At 37.4% G+C, this 17,803-nt stretch overlaps 1 long non-coding RNA gene across 2 annotated transcripts in view; it reads left to right on the top strand.

The window, feature by feature from the left end:
- The first annotated feature begins 350 nt into the window (after nt 1-350).
- LOC116667639 overlaps nt 351-17,803 on the top strand; it is a 60,920-nt gene continuing 43,467 nt past the window's right edge. The window contains exons 1-3 of one of the 2 annotated variants that reach the window (XR_004324566.1): nt 351-979; nt 10,812-10,909; nt 12,171-12,219. This is a non-coding gene — a long non-coding RNA (uncharacterized LOC116667639). Of the gene's footprint in view, nt 980-10,579; nt 10,910-12,170; nt 12,220-17,803 lie in introns of those variants that run through there. The other variant, XR_004324565.1, reaches the window with a different exon arrangement.

The following is a 17,803-nucleotide window of genomic DNA, read 5'->3' as shown; positions in this document are numbered from 1 at the left end:
TTCACAGAGTTGTTGGGAAGATAGAATGAGTTAATCCACTGGAAGAACTTAACCCAAAGACTGGAAGATTCAGAGTAGGTAGCCAAGCAGTTAATTATACTTTTAGAGAATTCAGGGTTGAAAAAACCCACCTATTTAATTTTTCATGTTGAACTAAAAGACAATCTCTATTTATTTGCTTTTATCAAATAATTATCATGATGTCCTTTACAAGGAAAAAAAAATCTACCAACTTAAAAAAACTCTTTGGGGGGGTATAGCTCAAGTGGTAGAGCGCAAGCTTAGCATGCACAAGGTCCTGGATTCAACCCCCAGTACCTCCTCTGAAAGTAAATAAATAAACCTAATTACCTCCCCCCAAATTAAAAAAGAAACGAAAGAAAAAACAAGAAAAAACCCTTTGAGTAGAAATAAGAACTTAGAAATATATAATCCATCTAAAATGCTACAAAAGCAGTGGAGTTTCATTTGCTAGTTGGTATATTAGCTGAAATAAAGTACCAGGGCCTGCTTCACCTCTATCTGGAAAACACGTGTGACTGACCTTCCTACGTAATCGCGCCTGCCTGGGCTAGCGATTCCTCTTATCAAAGGGGTGGTGAGAGATGTGCCCCTCCGCTGGTTTCCATGGTAACCAACGAGCCAATGGGACGTCAGTTTGCCCTATAACTGCGAACTGCCCTCTGCCCCGGAAGCGAAGCCTGCCGCCATGTTCCGCCTGCTGGCCGCTGTCCATCCGTGGCGGGAGAGTCGCTCCGGGAACTTGCTCCAGGCATGGAAGCTCCCCGTGTCCTTTAAGCCATTGCTGTCTCTGTCATTGGCTTCTTCGGTCTCGCAGCTGGGAGTACAGGCCTCATAGGCCTGTGGGGTGCAGCCCAAAACCGCCTTAAACATTTCATCTTAACGAAGGCTGCTCCAGTTCTCCTAGGCCTCCGCTGGGCTCCTCCAGCACGCTGGTTTGCCTCTGGGGTCGCGCTTGGTAAGTGGTGTTGTGACTGCTTCCTGCCCTCTCACGTTGACGGTGAATTTAGGGAGGCACACAGGCATGCAGAGAGAGTTGTTTAATGGACGTATCAACGGATTCCGCCCCTGTAGATATTGACACATGCGGCCTAATCTCATAAAAAGCTCCTTTAACAGAAATACAGCAGGAATAACAATAACCACGTTGCTAATAGCGGCAGTGGCAGCTACGACTTTTTTTTTTTTTTTTAAATGTATTTGAGTGTCAGGTGCTTGATATATAAAGTGTCAAGAATCTTTAAAACTTTTAATATTAAGGAATGTTATCCACATTTTACAGCTGAGAAAATTGAGGCCCAGTTAGATTGCATAGCCTGCAAGTGATGCCAATGTCTACCCCAAACTATGCTCTGAATTGTTTTTCTCAAGTAGCACGTCAGTCTCTTGGGTTAGGCAGAGATCACTACCCTGTTTGGTCATCTTTGTTTTAAATGCAAACACTCTGAAAGGCACTGTCACTCGAGTCCCTGACACATAGGTGGGCTTCCTGCCTTGGATCCCCTTCCTTATGAGAGAAGGAGCAGGAAATGCACAAAAGCACGGAAGGAGAAGCAGTGATTAGAAATGAGAGTAAAGTGACCCATGTTCCCCTAGCCCAGGATTGGCTTTCTCTAAAGGATTTGGCTGTGTCAGTGAAGCATTGTATTCATTTCCTCCTGTTCCAACGTAGTTGAAGATTGCCCGACAACTGCTGTATTTGTGTCTCTCCAGTGTCCTCTCAGGCACACACTCACATACACACATGACATCTCCTTCACAAAGAGAATAAACCCAGCCGCAGTGGACTGCCAGAGCCTTCACTTTTCTGCCATTAAGTCTATCAAACCTTCCAGCATCCGTACCGTCCATCTCTTCTGCTTTCATTCCCTCTTGTGGCTCAGGAGATACCACTCCCTCTTTGTTAGAGATCCCACGTCCCCACACTTGCCCCAGAACCTGACATCGGTCATTATTTTTTTCATTCTTGTTTCTTTCTTTCTGTGGCACCCTTCTCATCATCATTTAAATATATACACATATTTACAAAGTAAGGAAACATTCACTTTCATGTTAAAAAGAACTCTGCTTCCCTTTTGATTGTTTCTGTTTTTTTGGGTTTTTTTCCCCTCTCCTTTACAAAGCTTTGACAAAAGTTGCCTGTACTGATTCACTTACCTGCCACTCAGCTCCCTCCCATCTAGGCTCCTCTCCTGTCCTTTATCCATATGCTTCCTGCCGTGGGCACCAGTGAGTTCTCCATCAGTTAAGCCAATGGGCATTGTTCTGTGTTCCTGTTACTGGAATCCTCAGCAGCATTGGAGTTTGGAGACTTGTCCGTCTTTCTTGACTGATTCTGCGCTGGGCTTCGCTGTCACCAAACTTTCCCTGTTTTTTTAACCTTGGAAACTGATTCCTCTCAGCGTCCTTTGCTGGATCACTGCCCTTTATCTGGCTTTTAATCTTGAGTTATTCAAGGCTTTGAACTTGGTCTCTTCCTTTTCTCACTTTGTATTCTGTCTCTCATGACTTGTTCCATGCTCATATCATTAATTATTATCTATATTATGAATGCTTTCAAGTTAATATCTTCATTCCAAACTTCCCTCTGAGCTAAGACACATCTAACAAATTGCTGACTCAGCACCCCCAGCTGGAAGTCTCAAGTTAAACACAAGCTTAACCAGCTTAACCACACCATAGCTGAGCTCAGGATCTCCTTCCTCAATCCCAGCCTTCTGCCAGTGTTGTCTTGCTTAACAAAGGACACTACTATCTGCTCACAGCAGAAACTCAGGATCTAACATTTTCTCTAAAGAAAACAGCATAGTTCTATGTGGCCTGATATCCTATAGGTTTAAGGTGACTTTGGCGCATTTGGGTAGGCAACCTCTAAGTTGGCCATCAGTGATCTTGCAGCCTGGGATTCACTCTTGTGAATACCTTCCCCTTGAGTGTGGGTTGGACTTGATCCACTTCGAATAGATGAGATATAGCAGAAATAATGAGATGTTACTTCTAAGATTAAATTGCAAAAGGACTGGTTTATATCTTTCTTCTCTCTCTCTTTCTCTCCCCTCACTTGTACTGGAGAAAACTAGCTCCCATGTCACGAGGTCACGAAAAACCCTGTGAAAAGGCCCATGTATCAAGGAACTGATGGCTTTAATTGTAAATGGCATTTGGGGAATGATAAACATCTCACTGATGTTTTACTTAGCTTTTTGCCCAGTGGAACATCTTTTCATATGCTTATTTGCCATCTGTTAAGTTCTTTGATCTATTTTGTTCATCAGGTTTTCTTTTTTTTTCCTTATTGTTGAGTCTTAAGAGTTCTTTGCGTATTTTGGTTAACAGTCCTTGATCAGATATGTCTTTCGCAAATATTTTCTCCCAGTCTGTGGCTTGTCTTTTCATTCTCTTGGCAGGTCTTTCGCAGAACCACTGCCCTTTCTCTGAGCCCTACCAATGACCACATAGGTGAGATTGGAGGTAGATTTTTCAGCCCTAATTAAACCTTGCCTTAGCTCACTTTTGACTCTGAACGAGCTAGACTGTTTGCTGTTTTAAATTGCTAAGTTGGGGATAATTTGTAATATAGTGAAAGATAACCAATATACATTTGAAGAATGAAGACATGATCTTGTGAACTTAGAGAAGTCAGATGGCTCTTTATTAATAACTTTATCATTTTGTAGAGATCGCAAAACAGACATCTAGAGTGTTGCATACATATTCACTCAATTAACAACACATGTTTTCCTATAAAAATAACTTGGAGCAAAAGTTTGTTTTTAGTATGAGTTGCCTTTTTTTAACTTTGTATTTTTAGAGCAGTTTTAGGTTTATAGTAAAATTGAGTGGAAGGTACAGAGATTTTCCACGTAACCACTGCCCCTATACATGCAATTTCCTCCATTATCAACACCTCCACCAAAGTGGCGTATTTATTACAACTGATGAGCCTACATTAACATATCACAACCACCTAAATTCCATGGTTTACAATAGGCATTTTACGTTCTTTGGGTTGGAACAAATGTACAAGGACATGTAGCCATCTTTATAGTATCGCACGAGAGTAGTTTTATGGCCCTAAAAATCCTCTGGTTTTTCCACTCATCCCTCCTCTCCCCGCTCCCTGGATTGTCTGTTACTTTTGAAAAACTTAAACTGTTACAAATATAAAAGAGATTAAGTTAAATATCCATGTTTTATGACCTCTAGGCATAGATCAAATAACCTAATAAAATTTATGCAATCTATTATTGACCTATGCTCACCTTCACATATGCTGCTGGAATGTTGAGTGACTAAATTTCTATTAGCTGTCCAAAGACTTGTGGGAATCCCCTCCAAGTCCAGCACACATTAATATGTCCCATGTCCTGTGTACAGGTTTTTAAATTTTTAATTCAAAGCTAAAATTATGAGGTATTTTTACTTCTGTCTTTTAACTGAATGTAAGCTAATCCTAGTTTGCCTCTCAATCCCCCTTCTTTCTTCTTCCTTCATTTCTTACCTGCTGTTTCTTTTTTTCCTACTTTTCTGCCCGTAGATAATGGTCATTTATTTCTCATTAATTTTATACCCAACCATAAAGGATGCAAGAACCAAGGGCAAGTACAATATAATAAAAAGTACTAACATGGGCTGTGACTAAAGTCAAACCTTAGAGCCTAGGTAAAAATAAAGATGCAAGTTTTAGTTCATTTCTTCTCTGAGGTGAATAATGCACTCTAACAGTTTTAGTCCTTTACAGTAACCAGACGACTCTCTAAGAAGAACAAATGCAGGTATCCCAGAGCATTGAAATAGGAAAACCTATCTTTCAAAACAGATAACAGTAGAAATAATCACATGGTTGAATTAGATATAAGAACTGAAAATTTTCTCCACAATAAATATTAGAAACCTAAACAACTTAGAACCAAAAATTTAACATGGATAAGTAAGAATAATTTAATTAAGAATGAAGCATGTTATATAACTGAATCTAATAAGAAAACTTTTAAAATGTTCTATAATTATTGAGAAATCTTTGTAACAATATGGAAATTTTGTATTACCTTATAGATAACATCATTTTTAGAACTACAATGGCCATGAGTCATATTTCTTCATCTAAATATAATGCTGAAAATAAAGACTGATTATTTAAAAAGAATCTTTTAACTCAAGTTAGCTAATTGTTTTAATTGGCATCATGTGGGTGGAAAAGGTATAGAGATAATTAGTATGAATATATTAATCAAGCATTGTTGGAGAAAGTGTTTAAAAGAATCGTTAAAGAAAAATGAAAGTCTTTCCTAATACAACTAGGTAATTCAGTGTAAAATTTTAGCAGTTACTACTCGTCACCATTCCTTTTTCATGAGCTTATGGACCCCTATAAATGTGGCATATGATGGGAAACTTATTAATCACAGTAGATCCTTTTTTAAAAGCAGCACCAAAGATTCTTCTGCTTTGGAACTAATCTGCCAGTTACTATGCTGCCAGTAGATCTCTGGTTGCATACATCCTTCAACTTAATGAGAAAGCCACATTTTATTCATTACTATTTCTACACACAATCCTACCCCCAAAAGATCACTAATATCTGTAAACATTTCTGCTTCATACCTTTTATAATTTCCAATTAGCTATTCTACATTGCTTTACTTGGTCAGTTTTGTCTGTTTAAAATCCTCTATAAAGGTTTTCTTAAACCTCTTCATGTTGAGAACTATAGAATGATGATGCCAGTGATAACATTAAATATGTTCTTTTATAAAAAACAGAAGATCAAGCACAAGAAAGATGCCTACCATGCGAATTATGTAAAATAAAAATTTCTTAGCTTTGTCTCAATTACATCATGGTAACATGACGTCGGATGAAAACCAGCACTAATTCTTTTTTTTTTTTTTTTTATTGAGCTATAATTTATACACAGTAAAATCCACCCTTTTAAAGTGTACAACTCAGTGGATTTTAGTATACTCACAAGGTTGTACAGCCATCCCCAGTAGGTAATTTCAGAACGTTTTAATCACCCACAAAAGAGACCCCAAGTCTATTAGCCATGACTCCCTCACTCCTCCCTCCCTCTTTCCAGCCTCTGGTAACTACTGTTTTGTCTCTGTGTGCCTAGGACATTTCATATAAATGGAATCATACACTGTGACCTTTGTGTCCAGCTGCTTTCATTTACCATGTTTTGAGGTTCATCCATGTTGTAGCATATTTCAAAGTTTTATTCCTTTGTATGGCTGAATAATATTCTGTTGAATGGATATACATTTTTTTTTTAAAAAATTCATTCATTTGGTAGACATTTGGAGTGTTTCACTTCTTGGCTATTATGAATGATACGAACATTCACGGACAAGTCTGTGTGTGAACATGTGTTTTCAGTTCTTTTAGTATATACCTAGGAGAGGAATTGCTAGGTCATATGGTGATTCTATTTATCATATTGTGGAATCACCAAATTGTTTTCCGCAGTGGCTGTAGCATTTTACATTCCCACCAGCAATGTGTGAGGGTTCCAGTTTCTCCACATCCTCACCAAACACACTATTTTCTGTTTGCTGTTGTCTTTTATTTTTATTTTAATTATAGCCATCCTGGCAAATGTGAGTGGGCTCAGTGTGGTTTTTGATTTGCAATTCCCTAATGACCAGGGATTTTAAGCATCTTTTCAAGTGCTTATTGGGCATTTGATAATCTCTGAAGAAATGTTATGCCCTCTTTAAATTTGTGTTACTGAGTTGTAAGACTACTCTGTGTATTCAAGATAAAAGCTCCTTATTGAATATGTGAAAATTGAAAAATATTTTCTCTCATTGTATATGTTTTCACTTTCTTGACAGTGTCTTTCAAAGCACACAAAAAATTTAATTTTGATGAAATACAATTTATCTTTTTTTGTTGCTTGTGCTTTTGGTGTTAAACATTAAAAAAAACATTGCCTAATCTCAGGTCACAAAGACTTGTGCCTGGATTTCTTCTAAGAATTTTACAGCTTTAGCTGTGCATTTGGCCTTTGATCCATTTGGTTTAATTTTGTAGATGGTGTGAGGCAGGCATCCAGTTTTATTCTTGTGAATGTGGATATCTAGTTTTTACAGCACTCTTTGTTGAAAAGACTCTGCATTTGCATTGAATTGTCTTGGAACACTTGTTGCAAATTAATTGACAACAGATGTAAGGGTTAATTTCTGGACTCTCAATTCTTTTCCATTGATCTATATATTTATTGATCCTTATGTCAGTATCACACAATTTTTATTACCGTAGTTTTGTAAGATTTAAAATAGGTGTGGTGGGTCCTCCAAATTTATTCTTCTTTTTCAACATTTTTTTAATTATTCCAGATATTTGCATATTTATATGAATTTTAGAATCAGCTTGTCAATTTCTGCCAAAGTACTATGTAGGATTTTAATAGGGATGGCATTGAATCTGTAGATAACTTTAGGACTATTGTCTTAGCAGTAGTAAGTCTTCCAATCCCTAAACATAGATGTCTTTGAATTTATCTCTTTAATTTCTTTCAGCGAAGTTTTGTAGTGTATTGAGATACATATCTTACACTTATTTAGTTAAATTTACTCCTAACGATGTTATTGTAAGTTGAATTGTTAATTTTATTTTTGGATTATTCATTGCAAGTGTATGAAAATAAAATTGAATTTTTATATTGAACTTTTATCCTTAACCTTGTTAAACTCACTTATTAACTTTAATAGTTTTTTGGGGGAGTGGGCAGGGATTTCTTAGGATTTTTCTATCTATACGTAGAGATACTTTTATTTCTCCTTTCAAATATGGGAGATGTTCATTTCCTGTTCTTGCCTAATTTCCCTGCCTAGAACCTTTAGTAAAATACTGAATAGACTGGACATCCTTGCCTTTTTCCTAATCTTAGGGGAAAGCATTCATTTTTTCATCATTGAGCATGATGTTGGCTGTGGGGTTTTTATACAAGCCCTTTATCAAGCCGAGGAAATTCCTTTCTATTTTAGTGTGTTGAATGTTTTTATTATGAAATTGAGTTGCGTCTTATCTAATGCTTTTACAGCATTTATTGAGATGATCATGTGGTTTTTTTTTTTTTTTTTTTTTTTCACTTTTATTCTATTGGTGTATTACATTGATTGAACCGAATTTGCATTCCTGGGAAAATCCCACTTGGTCGTTATGTATAATGCTTTTCATGCACTATGGATTAGTTTTCTAGTATTTTGTTTAGGGTTTTTACATTGATATTCGTTAAGGATATTGGTCTATATAATTTGCTCTTCTTGAGATGTCTTTGTATGTTTTTGGTATCAGTGTAGTAAGCCCTAATGGCATGATTTGAAAAGTGTTCCGTCCTCTTCTTTTTTTGGAAGAGTTTGTGAAGTTTTATTGTTACTCTCCTTAAATGTTGCTTGAATTTAAATGTTGGTAGAATTCATCAGTGAAGCCACCGAGTCTTGGGATTTTCTTTATGGAATGTTGTTTGATTACTGATTGAATCTCTTGTAGGTCTATTTCGATTTTCTATTTTTTCTTGAGTCAGTTTCAGTGGTTTGTACCTTTCTGAGATTTGTCCTTTTGTCTAGGTTATCTCATTTGTTGACATATAATTTTTATACTTTTCCCTTCTAATCCTCTTCTATTTTTATAACGTTGGTAGTAGTGTTCCCTCCTACATTTCTGATTTTTGTAATTTGAGCATTATTTTTTTTCTTGGTCAGTCTAGCTAAAGGTTTGCTGGTTTTGGTATCCTTTATGATATGAGTTCCGGAGAGCTGGACAGAGCTAAGCTACCAGATGTTGGATTAGCCAATTAAGGTAACAAGACAGAGTAACCATCAGGTCTTTGATCACTTAGATAGAATAAGGAAGAAGCTAAACTGCAGAAAGTGCTGGTTTTCCTGTTTCATTCTCCCTGTGGAATGACACTGGCCAAGGCTTAGGGTAATAAGCACAGATGTGGAAGTCATCTCACTATAGAGGGAGCCCTGTACAAAAGGCTCCTGAGGTCTTATGTCCCCAGGAGCCAGATGAAAGACAGCAGGAAAGGCAAGGAGTGGAAAAGTACTGAGTTAGAGCAAAGAAAATTATCTTTTGGGTTCCCCTTATCCTTTCCCTGAAAAGGTGATCTCTGCAGAGATGATGGAGGAAGGCCACTAAAGAAGGCTCTACATGAAGGGATTTCTGAACGAAGGCATCTGGGCTAGTGATGCTGAAAGCATACTTTGTGTGAGTCCATTCCTTTTAAATGTATTGAGATTTGTTTTATAGACTAACATACAGTCTAGTCTGGAGAATATTCCTGTGTCCTTGAAAAGAATGTATATACTGCTGCTGTTGAATTGTTCAAAAAATGTTAATTCTAGTTGATTTGTAATGTTTAAGTCTTCTACTTCTTTAATGATCTTTTGTCTAGTTGTTCTATTCATTATTAAAAGAGGGGTATTGAAGTCTGCTTTATAATAGTTACAAATATCATATAAATATATAAAATAGTAACAGTTATCTGGGAAGGAGGCCTTGGGGAAGCTCCTGCCCTTTCTTTGGTCTTCAGGGTCTCTGGGTTGCTGGGTTTCCCCATGATTGTAGAGCTGTTGGTTTTTAAGACTCTCACAGATCTGGGGAAGGTGGGTGGGACTGGGACAAGGTAGATGCCACAAAGCTTTCTGTTCTGAGATTTAGCCTTTTTTCTTAAATAAATGATCCCCAGATTGTTGCAAGCCTTTGGTTAATTTCCAGAGTTTTAAAAAAAAAGTTGATTTGGGCCATTTTTTTGGCCAGTGTTCTTGCTTTTATGGGAGAGAGGGTTTGTGCTGGTCTTTACTTTGCCATTCATGTTGCCATTCAGCATCAATTCTTGAGAAGATCTTTTTCTTTTTCAGAAGTTTTTACTGACACAAGTTACAGTCAGTGACTATAGTAACACACCAAATATTTTTAGAGCAGCCTTGTATGTGTATTTTCTTTGTTCCTGAGAAAGACTTGTTGAAACTTTTAAAAAAAAAATAACACTTTTGCCATGTTCATGGAATTCAAATGAGTTTGACAACTTTTAGATACAACATCTTGGTACACAGAGGTCTCCAAATAATAGATTGGCTTGAAAGCCATTAGGTCAAAAAAAAAAAAAAAAAAAAAAGATGATCTGAGTCACAGTAACCATTATTTTATGATTATTATTATTGATTATAACAACTATATATTGAGCTTCTGCTATGTGAAATGTCCAATACTATTTTGGGGGAGAATTACAAAGCAAATAAGACTACATTTACAATTTAATACAACAAACTTCATTACGCTATTAATCATTATAGTCATCAGTTACCAGTATTTAAACATATGAGATTTATTACTACAAATAAGTCAATAAATCTGGTGCCTTTTTTGCTTAAGTCGTAAAAGAAATATATGACAAGTCCTAATGATTAAGATTTTCTGCATTACAGCTTTCATTTTCTAACATAATATACATAATTTTTACAACAATGTCAAGAGAAATGTAACCTTTCCATTGATATTTATTTACTGCTTTTATTTATTTCCATGCTTTCTAGCATTTCTCCATGAATACAAATCACACATGTTCTTTTGACTAATACGTTCATAATTTTATATTGTGAGCTTAGAAAACAGTTTTCAGACCAAACATAAGCAAGAAAGCATTTGCCGATTCCCTTAATATGCAGACTATCAGATGCCAATTAGTTTGGTGATTCTTTCCACTGCAGCTGCATGTGTGTGGGCAGGAATGAAGTCCAAGTTTTCATTCCTTTTTCTGTTTCTTGTCATGTTGGTTTTAGACTACTGCTGTTGGATCCAGCTGAACCTCTTCACACAGTGGGTGGGCCAGCAGATACTGTCTCCTCACATCCTGTTTAATCCTATTCCCCCACTGATGGTAAGCATCGTTATTGTCACCCAAGTAAAAATCTATTTGCTCTCTGGCTTTTATTGCAAGATGAATATTTGGCCCATGAAATTTTTTTGCAAAATAAATACTTTTATACTACGAGAAAATTTTGACATTTCACTGAGAGATCTAGTGGTTAGACTTACTTTAATTCTTTCAAAAACAGTTTATGCAGTTATTAAGGTTTGAATTCTTCTTGTGTGTTCTCTTCCAAACCATAAATGAGCAATCCTCAAAGGAGTAAGTTGCAATCTTACATTTGAGTGCTGGTCCAACCTAGCTAGGTTCTTTAGGTCCTTAGGACTGCGCTGAATGAAACATTAGTGTTTTGTTGTTGTTGATTCTGGAAATTTCTTTCGTTGTAAGTCAGAAGGTTTTGAGGGAAATAGCACATTCCTATAGTCACAATGATAAAGCTGTTTAGAGAAGAAAAAAATTACAAATGAGTTTCCAATCTCAACTTAGCCAATTTCCTCATGTTTACTTACAGGATCTGGAAAATAGAGGCATAGTGAACTAGTGAGCTGGGTGTTTTTTTTCGGTTTACATCCCTTGTCTTATGGTATAACTACTGAATAGAGGGACTATTAAAAAAAAAAAAATCTAACAGAATGTCAGAAAACGAGTTCCAGACTTGCATTTCTACTTCAATAGATTTCTTCTTTAGTAGATTACATGATGCTGATCTAACAGGTTAATTATTCCTTTAAATAACAGTACCTTCAGAGATATTCTGGAAAATCTGAAGATCAAAGTGCTACACATACATGAAATATTGTTGTAGATACTTGTATTGTAAAGGAGAGAAATTAGCAAAACTGAAAATCTTGTTAAAGGCTGAGAATAAGAAACAAGGAGACAAACTGGTCTAATGCATCTCTGTAAACATATTGGGAGCGAGTCGGGAGTGTGGGCACCAATCTTCATATTCCCACCTGAGATTTTCATAAATGTGTTTGACAATGGTCATTTCCACTACCGTCCCAATAGTTTGTATAAGAATATATAAGAAAGGCCCACTGTTACATGGTGCCATTTGTGGCAGGCAGCGATAGGCATTTAACAAAATAATTCCCTTTACTCTTGGGCACACTGCTAGACCACATTTCTCAGCTGCCTTGCAATTAGGAAATGCGTGTGGTCAAATTCTAGACAACAGAATGTGTGCAGAAATGATGTAACGTATTATCAAGTCTGGACTTTAAAATGCTCCCATGCATAATTCTTGTGCTCTTTCCCTATCTTCCAGCTTAAGGGAGAGGCGTGCATGGACCTAGAAGAGTGGAAAGCTCAAGAGAGTAAGAGCCTGGGTCCCTTCCTTTTCACTGTGGTAAATTACTGAGAGTTGGGGATTGCTACATCAGTTCACCTGTCTTTACTAATGAACTGTCATAGGATTTTATAGTCAGTTAAAATTCTAGTTATATACATTATGGAAAAAAAAACTGTCTATGCAGTCAATTTGGAGTAAATATTTGAAATGATTATTTGACAGGCTCTGAATTAAACAGTTGGTTAGTTGATCAAATCTTTCAAAATCAACTTGCTGCTTGAGGATTGTTTTTGTAAATATAGTCATAGTGCTTGCTCTCTGGGAGTTTGATGTCACACAGAGTTTCCATATGGATCCATGAACGAGACGTAGAGTGACTGAGTGCCTAGGCTTCCATTTGTGTGAGGGACTTCTAAGCCTCCTGGGGGGACAGTAACTAGACAGTGCTGGCGACTGGTATTGGCTCTAAGACTTTCAAGGATTGGGTGGGAACAATTGAAGAACTGCTGACCTGTTTGACCAAAGAAAATGAGTTGAAGGGAATTTCTACCAACTTGAGCAAATACTGACCTAGACCACAAAGTTAAACAAAAAGAAAGCAGAAAGGCAAAATTGGGTTTAAATGTTGGAAATATTAGTTGAAATTTTCTTGAAGTTAAGCAGTAAACATTGGGGCTACAGTCTGTACCTTATCCAACACCCAAAATAAGCCCAAACAGGATGATGACTGCCAAGCAACGTGAAAGAGCCAAGGTATCAAGCTTTCTAGTACAAATTCCAAGCTCACGCATGAGAGGAACAAAGTCCCATTTTATTCAGCCAAGTGCCTTTTTCATCATAAAAGAAAAGAGCACTAACAATGTAACTGTGATAGCAAATTCAGAGAGTTTGAGTGGCTGAGTGTTATAGGGGAAAATCACTATATAAATGAATACACTGAGAAATAAAGTGGAAACCAGGCCACCATTCAATATTCCAGTAGGTGCAAAGAGTATTTCAGTAGATGCAGAGAGAAGTGTTCATGAAGGGTCTCTGCGTCTTGGGCATGAAAGGGGGGAGAAGCTCAAATATCCCAGCGTAAGGAGCAGTACTGAAGCACACCTCGGGGGCACCAACACATGGGCCTTTCAAATGAAAGGGGCCATCAGAGGGCTAGTCCTTAGGTCTGGTGAGACTTCAGCCTCAGTTATGTAATTGTGGTCCACGTAACAAAGCCCAGAGGTGTCCTGTGTAAAGAACAGCAAGGACATGTGAGTTCCCAGTCAGAAGGAAGACTGAGAGATCGCTCCCTAAGGTGACGACTCTTTGAGCCTTAATCATGCCTAGTTTCATGCTATTTCCCATGAAGTCATTGATGACTCTAAAGAACCTGAGATTGAGACAGTTAGGTAAACCATTAGAAGGGGTCAGTTTGAGCAGGGAAGGGAAGGTCCTGTAACTTAGTGATTTCATTCTGTCACTAAAAAGAGGTAAGAAAATCAGAAAGCGATGGAGCCTTTTCTTTGTGATATCCCCATCACTCAGAAGCCCTCGCTTCCTGGAAATGGTAAAGGATGCTCTGTGTGTCAAAGCCATTTCAAAACTGAGATAACTGGAGGTAATATTCTTATATACAGACATGAACATAGATAGTATGCTTATGAGGGATTACCCAGTTTGTTGACCTGAAATAACTAAGATTCACTAGTTAAGAAAAATAGGGAAACAACAAACAAAATCTTACAACTAACAGCTTTCAATCAGTGTTTACTTTTTGAAGTAACTAAAGTATCAAGACTTTATCTTTCAGAGTTAGGTAAAAGTTAGGTGTAATTGGCTAAATAATTCAGGAGAAGATAGACATGGTAGCTTGCTTAAGAAGTTCAGTACAATGGCTTCGGAAGAAATCCAAGTAGACCCGTAATGTCGTTAATTTTATTTGTATTGTCAATGACAAGAGGATCCTCATGTGAATATTTAGCTAGAAAATATTCTAATGCTTGAAAATACTTCTTGATAAAAATTACCTTTGATGGTTAACATTGCTCTTTTAAAAGGAGAGAGCTTTTATCAGGTTTGAAACACTTGATATGAGAAAACGGTGTTTTTATTTCCAAAGTCTTTGCATTGTTTCCAGATTTTATTCAAACGGTTTTCAGGAAATAATGGTACATAAAAGGGGATAAGGGTGGAAAGAAAAATTAGGTGAAACTTGCTAAAGGGGTGTAGCAGTAATAAACAGCAGGTGTTTGCAGTTTACTTTCTGCAGATTCACAGTAATTATTAGACAGAAACCTACTGCCCCTCTCCTGGGAGATTGTGGTCCTTATTTGTGTTTTATGTATAATGACCTGTATGCTGGCCGCCTGCAGCGATAAAGAAGGGGTTTCTCTTGGTTTCCTCTTCCCCGTTCAGTTTCCACAGCCAGTTCGACATGCACAGTCAAGTGTCCTGAATAATAGCCCACACAGGAATATGCTGTGTTAAAGCACAGCTTCTTTTGGGGGAGGATGTTCATCTTTCTTTTTTAATTGAAGTATAGTGAGTTTACAATGTTGTGTTCATTTCTGGTGTACAGCATAGTGGTTCAGTTATACATAGATTTATATTCCTTTTCATACTCTTTTTCATTTTCCTACTACAGGTATTGCATATAGTTCCCTGTGCTGTACAGTAGGACCTTGTTTATCTATTTTATGTATAGTAGTTTGTATCTGCAAATCCCGACCTCCCGTTTATGCCCTTCACCCTCCCTTTCCCCTCTGTAACCGTAAGTTTGTTTTCTGTGTCTGAGAGTCTGTTTCTGTTTTGTAAATAAGTCCATTTGTGTCATTTTCTTTAAGATTCCACATATAAGTGATATCATGTGATATTTGTCTTCCTCTGTCTGACTTATTTTGCTTAGTAAGACAATCTCCAGGACCATCCTTGTTGCTGCAAATGGCATTATTTTATTCCTTTCTATGGCTGAGTAGTATCCCATTGTGTATGTATACACCATATCTTTATCCAGTCATCTGTCCATGGATATTTAAGTTGCTTCTAAGTCTTGGCTATTGCGAATAGTGCTGCTATGAACATTGGGGTGTATGTGTCTTTTTGAATTAGAGTTTTGGAAGATGTTTATCTTGCTACCAACTGACAGTTGGGGCTTCCACCTTATTTATGTGTCTGTAATAATATCTGAAGTTACCTAGATTCTTATTCTTGATGTATTTCCTTTAGATATATTTAATTAAAAATAACAGCAGGAATAAGAATGTTATGTTATTTTTCTATACACATGAACACAAATACGTTTTCTTCTCAGCCTATAACTTAAAGTAAACTGCCTAGTTTCGAGTCCTGGCTCCACAACTTACTAGCTTTCTGGGCAAATTATCTAACCCCTCCCCCTGCCTTATGTTATTCTTTATACAATGAAGACAGTAGTCGATTGTTTAAGGTTACTATGAGGATTACATGAGATGGTGCTTGGAAAGTACTTGGTTTATCTGGTAACACATAATGAGCATTCGTTACATGTTAGTCACAATAAACCAGTAATTCTCCACCAAGCGGTTTTGGTATTAATCTATGCAGAGCTTGCTTGATGAAGCTCTGAGTTGGATGCAGCTAAAGGAATTCGTTCTATGTCATCTTTTACAAGAACCTGCCTGCTTCACCCAGGGCTCTGTGGTCTTCTGAGTTCATGCTAGTCTTTGACAACCAGTCGTTTCCTCATTGTAGGATGTTTCACACCAACTGTTCCAAATATCTGAAACTGCTCAAAGTTTACACTTGAGAATCATGTATATCATCGTGTATATTTCTAAGGGACAGTGGCTTTTCTTCAATTTGCTAAATAAAATATGGAAGCCAAATCTTATTACATAAAAGAGCTGCTTCCTCTGCCAGCATTTCTTCCCCAGATAGTCTTAACCCTCCCTCTCACCTGCTTCCAAGTTTGCTTAAATTAATCTTCTCAGGGAAGCCTTTCCAGACCTGCCTTTAAAATCATAATATCTGCTCCTTTCCCCCAACTCCCCAATCCTAAATTTCATTTTCAGATCAATTTTTCTCTAAGGCATTTTTCAAGTTCTGATTTATTTATTTATTCTTATTTATCTGTCAAGTTTGGTTTATTTTTATTTATTTACTTATTTATTTTTACTATCTTCTACAAGAACATAAAATGCGAGTGGGCAGAGGTAGTTTATTTCCTGCACTACCCCATTGCACGAGCCTAGGCTAGCACTCGACAGGGAGCAGGCACTCAAATGTTTGATACATGAATGAATGGAAGAGCGAAGGAATGGACGAGCAGTTTTTGTCTCTCCTCTCTCTCTCTTCCAAGGGTTACTTTATAGTTGGGTTTTCTTGCTTCTTGTGCCTCTGTTCTGCTGCAAAATTTGGAGCATGGTCTTATAATCCGAAGTTTTCAGCAGGGCAAGTCACTTCCAGAACTGTTTTGGACAGAAGAAGCCCCTTCCCCAACATTGAGGTCGTGGGTACTTTTATCCCATCAGTGTACCACTGCTAGGTATTCCCTCTGGTTATATTTGTGTAGAACTGTAATTATTCCATCAACCCTATCATGTCACTCACCTACAGTCTGAATAAAGCCTCGGTAGGAACAGCAGCTGTGTTTAAACATAGGCATGAGCTAAGCTTCACACCGTGTCTTGGAAAAATAATACTCTGTGCGTGCGCTATGAAGAACCTACCTAGGAAGTGAAAGTTCCCCAGATGTGTATCAATTTCTGTTTCACTGTCAAGCTACAGTATTTCATTAAAGGAAATCTTTCCTTTTTAATGAATTTTCCAGGCTTTTTCAACATTAGGCAAATAACATTGCCCAACTAAACAAATCAGCTTTGGAGTCCTCAAAACCTCTCTAGCTAATCAGGACACTTGCATTAGCTGGGAGGTGCACTCTAAATGAATTAAACAGACCTCACCATTACCTACCTGTTAGGGATCGAATTCCTGCCTAACGGAGCAGACGGTAATGATTTCAACCGTGTTGTCCGAATCTGCATGCCAGGGAACGCTCCAGCACATCACAAAGAAACTCCACACTGTGCTGTGTCTCCCAGCTACAGATTCTCTCCTCCAACTTCTTCTCTTGTCTTCTTCCTCCTCTTCTGAAAATTTCCAAGGAGATGTGAATTCTTTATTTTTTTTTTCCCCTGCAGAATTTTTAAAATTCAGAGCTGAAATGGCCCTTAGGCACTGTCTAATCTGTAATGTGAATGCAGCTCCATCAACATTCGTTTATTTATTTAATACATATTTATTGACTGCTCAAGATGTTCTACACATAGGTGCTGAGTGATGGGTTAGTTTCTAAAGTCGACAGTCAAAGATTGCAAGCTTCCCAGTTAAACACCACCATAGAAACTCTGTTCTCACTCCATGGACTTCTATCTACAAACAAAAGATGAAGCTTATTTCAGATGTAAAGCTATCTTGCTGAAATGAAATGTGGTAACTCATTTGTGGACACAATGTTTCATCTCATTAAAGCACATAGAGGGGTGATAAAGGTTTGAAAGGTGTAAAAATGGAGGTGAGAGGGGGGAAATTAACAACTTTATGAAGATGACTTCCGGATTTGATATGAACCCTATCTGGCTTCCAGACATGAC

The sequence above is a fragment of the Camelus ferus genome, chromosome 12, assembly GCF_009834535.1.
Source record: "Camelus ferus isolate YT-003-E chromosome 12, BCGSAC_Cfer_1.0, whole genome shotgun sequence".
Lineage (NCBI taxonomy): Eukaryota > Metazoa > Chordata > Mammalia > Artiodactyla > Camelidae > Camelus > Camelus ferus.
This window is presented reverse-complemented; position numbering and strand designations above follow the sequence as displayed.